Raw genomic sequence first — 5086 nt, 5'->3', positions numbered from 1 at the left:
TACGCGGTTAACGTTAACCTTTCCGGTAACTGTTTTTAGCTCGTTCTTCTTCTAGAACTTTATTCTTCAGCACCTTCCTTCAAAACACATTCAGACATTACATAAAATAATTTACAGCACAAACAAAGAAAAACTCCCGGAGAGGGGGGGGGTAACCCACCAGATGTTAACTTGATGAGGTTTCTTCGTTTACGAAACGTTTTTAATAGGCATTCTGGGAACGTCTTGGGACCACACTGTCCTAGAGTCCCTGAACTCTACACTGTCCCACTTGGGGGCAACCAGTTTTCTGTTTGCGTTCAGAAAACAACACTGAAAAACGTTTTGTAGTCGTTTCTCTACTAGTTTGTAAATCTCTTGAAAACGTCACTTGACATCTATTTGTAGTCGATGAATTTCGAAACATTCATTTTCTTTCTTTCTTTCTTTCTTTCTTTCTTTTTTTTTTTTTTTTTTTGAGCAATCACGATTGCTTATTGTTCTCACTTGACTGTTTTGATGTCCTATGATTTTATTTTCCCCCCGCCTCCCTCTGCAGCACCACCGTCGGCCGGCCGCCTCACGATGCTGCTCCTCTAGCGAAAACCGTCTCCAGGTTGCGTCACTTACTTGCCTACACTTACGCTTACACCTACACACACACATACACCAACACACACACCTACACCTACACACAAACACCCCAGCAGCACAGCAGTATCGGCCAATGTCGTAACCAATGTTTGGTAGATTGGCCAATATCGGTTAAAGTTGGGTCGGCCAGCGTAAAACGGCAACTTTTTTTTTACAATATTGGGTAATACTCGTTGCCAGTATTGGCCAATACAGGCAAATCAAAATTGGCTAATGTTGGCCGCTAATTTTCCCCCAGTATTGGCAGATACTCGGAGTCAGTTTTGGCCAGTATCGGTTAAAGTTGGGTTGGCCAGCGTCGAATGGTTGACTTTTTAACAATATTGGGCAATACTTGATGCCAGCATTGGCCAGTACCGGCAGAACTAAATTGGCCAATGCTGGATAGCAATCTTTTTGGCAGCATTGGCCGATACTCGAGCAAGTACTGGCCAATGGTGACACTGGCCGATTATATATGTAGCTATTAGCCAGTGTTGGGAAATACTGCTAAAACAGAATTCAGTCTTTAAAAAAAAATCGGCATACAGGCTTCCATCCTTCAGCTTTAGGGTTTTGTTTCACCTCTTTTAATTGAAGGGTGAAAATCTGTGTGACGATTTTTTTTTTTTTTTTTTTTTTTCAAAAAACGGAATTCCGACTTTGCTGAGAAGTGGCACCCGTAGCTATGAATTTTTTTGACTGAGCTTTTAGCTTAATGTTTTCGTTTGCTCATTCGTTCATATAAATGATTTAAAATACTTATTTTTTTCTTAAATTAACATTTTGGAACAATTTATATGTTTGCAAGTTCATTAGGAAAATTTTTTTTATTCATTTTTTTTTACATATTATCAACTAAGTAATATGTAAAAAACATGCATATTATTTATAACAAATATGTTTTATTAAAACATACATATATATTGTGTTTACATATTATCAGCTTTTTTGTCTTCGTGTCGACCATTCAGTGTCCTTTATTTGATACTGTGAGACCGATGATCCCAATCTACAGCTCCAGCAAGTATCTGCCGATTCTGCGGCTGATAGCATTTGTATTCGCAGCATCAGGGCCGTCGGCAAGGGGGTGGGTGGGGGGGTCACACACCCCCCCCCCCCCCCACTTTTTTGGAGAAAGGGGCCGCCGATTTTACGTTATTATTAATTTCTAATGTAAGGAATGTAACCGCAAATGGAAAAAAAATGCAGAGGGTTCTTAAATGAATTTTTGAAGAAAAACAAAATAATTAGAACAAAACTAGCAATATCAGTAAACCTGAAATCTAAAACTTTCCGATACTTTTCAGCTATGGCGGCCCTCCCTACTTATCTATCCTCAAAAAAAAAAGGGGGGGGGGGAGCCGCGAAAAACAGCTAACATTCTTTTCGGACGACATTCGATGCGGATAATACTAATATAAATCGCTAAGTGGGGCCGCGTGAACGGTATGTTACAAATCGGTCATCCTGTGTTTGAAAAAAAAAAGTACTGCATAAATACGTAAGGGAACTTTAAAAATCACGCTAACATTTTCAGTAAAATCTGTTAAGAGGAGAAGACATTAATCAATTCTATATGCAGAAGCATTAAATTAATCGATTTCAATTTGCGGTAGGGTTCTTAAATGAATTTTAAAAGAAAAACAAAATAATTAAAACAAAACTAGCAATATCAGTAAACCTGAAATCTAAAACATTCCGATACTTTTCAGCTATGGCAGCCCTCCCTATTTCTCTATCCTCAAAAAGGGGGGGGGGGCGCGAAAAACAGCTAACATTCTTTTCAGACGACATTCAATGCGGATAATACTAATATAAATCGCTAAGTGGGGCCGCGTGAACGGGATGTTACAAATCGGTCATCCCGTGTTTGAAAAAAAAAGTACTCCATAAATACGTGCGAGACATTAATCTGATACAAACTGCACAGAAGTAGGGACATTAGTACATATTTTGTATTAAATTTAAAAAAAAAGACAGAAGATTTGAAATAAACGAGGGTAACTGCCACATTTGTTTTGTGTAGTAAATTTAAATGAAAGAAGAAAAGAAATGTTTATAATATTGCAATAAAAAGAAAGCGGTTTGCCTGCGTTGAAGAGCCCCTCCCCTCCTCCTCAGAGCTGCAAAAATAAAATCCTCTTACATGTTTGTAAATATGTAAAATTTTCCATGGGAAAGGGGGTTAGGGTTATATGAAGTGTTTCGAAATTAAAGGACGGATAGGCACTTGCAGTGCGTTCATACAAATCATTTTGATGCTATATGCAGGGGGGATAACTCCCTATTCTAACAAAGACGTTTTCCCTTTTTTTTTTTTTTGGTGGAAACAAGCGAATGCGCAGCAACTGTCGCTGTATAGACAGTTTCGCAGAAAAAAAAACGCTATTTTGTGTCGAAAATCCATGGAAATTGCTTTATAGCCCGCGGATCTGTAATTCTCGGCACGTCCGGTTGTCGTTTGAGTACATCAAACATCAGACAGCTCCAGGCAGGGGCCTCTTTGTAGCCCTGTGTGGTACGGGCATCTTGTTCTCATCACGTGTTTAGGGGATGAGGGGTTGGGTTTTATTTTGAGGGTGACCGGTGACATTGAGAGCCTGAGGGATGCTGAAAGGAAGAGAGTTGCTAATACGTTTCGGGAGAAAACTTCTGATACTTTTACTTTTCCACTATCTGTTGAATGTTGAGATAAATTTTTCCTAATACTATTAGAGCTCATGCCCTAAGCCTAAGATTGGAGGAGTTACACAGAAAATCTGCTTCATTCAGCAACATTAAGTGAGTAGTTATAAGTTTTTTGAACGATCTGATTTGGCCCGCAATGTAGTAGAAAGCAGCACACCGCTTTTTCCATTTCATGTTTTTTTAACTTCAATTATTTATATTTGCTCCTTCTAAAAGCGCCCTCGTACTCCCTAGCCCGTTCCCAACCTTCACGTGTAACTGCATTTTTAATTGCGGTTAAAAGCACGAATTAAAAGTTATTTGAAAATTTTTTTTCAATAAAAAAAAACTTTTACAACATATATAGTGTGTGTGCAAAAAATAATCTATAATGGTTTTAACTGATTTTGCGATCATTAAATGATAACCAGTGGCGCAGCCACAAGTGTTTCTAGGAGGGGTTTTCAAAATCGAAAATTGTTTCTTTCTTTCCCATTCATTTACAATGCGTAATTATTCAATATCAAAAAATTTCTACAGATTAGTAATTATTCATTCAAAGTAACTGCTTAAAAACAATTAATAACTCGTATTGATATCACTACGAAACGAAGAAAGTGGGAAAAAGCACAGTATATTTATCATTAGTTTTACTGAGGGACTATGATACTCTGTAGAGCTTTATTGACACCATTTTAGCTATCTTATACCAGGGGGAACGTGGGTTGCTCATCATGAAATACAACTTTTATATTTAAGAATTCAAAAGTAATTTCTGACTGCTTCCCGATCATTAAAAGCAGTAGGATATTTTGTTGAAACCTATTTCGCTTGGAAAAGCTCAAATACTCTGCTTTATTCCCTTGATTTTAACGGAGAAAATGAATGTGCTTGTGTTCTGGGAGGGGTTTTAACCCCAAAACCCCTCCCGTGACTGCGCCACTAGCTAACCCTGTGTATGAGGCCATTGTAATACCTCTATAGGTAAGATTTGTCAATGGCGCTTACCTAGGGAAGATCGTGGCGCAGACTGCGCCACTGAATTTTTTAGGGGGTTTTAAGGGGTATTTTTCTTTTTTTCGGGGGGGGGGGCACCCGAGTTGGGGTGTTCTTAGTGATATTGTGGGAGGGGAGGATGCGCTCTTGCTCTTGAGAGAGATAAATTTTCACTTGTGAGACCCCTGTCTTACAAGTGAAAATTTATACCATTGAAGAGTTTTCAATTTAATTTTAGAAAACTAGGAGCTCCGCTCCTTGCTCACTGACGCCTATCAAACTAAAGATTCCTGCGCAATTTTTTTTTTGGATCGCGAAGATTCAAAATGTTTTTTTAGGAAGAATCATGTTAAAATAATTTCTACAATTTGAACAAAATGAAAATTCCGTTCCTTCACCTCCGTAAAAAAAATAAATAAATAAGTAACGAGCTCAATTTATTTCGAACAATACTAAAATACCGCTTCCTCATGAAGAAAAAATAACTTGATGAAAATATGTTTAGCAAAATTATTAAATCTCCTGGCGGCGAGCCCGAATATATTCGGAAATACTTTTATATTAAAAGCGGCAGGCTACGAATATGTTCGGAAACTTTTTCGTACTGAAAACGGCAAGCTACGAATATATTCGTAGCGGCATTTTTCGCTTCCCCCTTCGGTCACTCTAGCGTGTAATAGGAGGTGTGGTAGACTCTTCTTCAATTTGAATGAGAGGCGTGTTGCTGTCTGGCGTTGACGGGACCCACCGTGACCCAATATAGCTCCTCTCAAAATATCACTACAATGAATGGCGCTTTTAAGTACTT

Source organism: Uloborus diversus, chromosome 2 (genome assembly GCF_026930045.1).
Source record: "Uloborus diversus isolate 005 chromosome 2, Udiv.v.3.1, whole genome shotgun sequence".
Taxonomy (NCBI): domain Eukaryota; kingdom Metazoa; phylum Arthropoda; class Arachnida; order Araneae; family Uloboridae; genus Uloborus; species Uloborus diversus.
The sequence above is the reverse complement of the archived record's forward strand: the minus strand, read 5'-3'. Positions refer to the sequence as shown.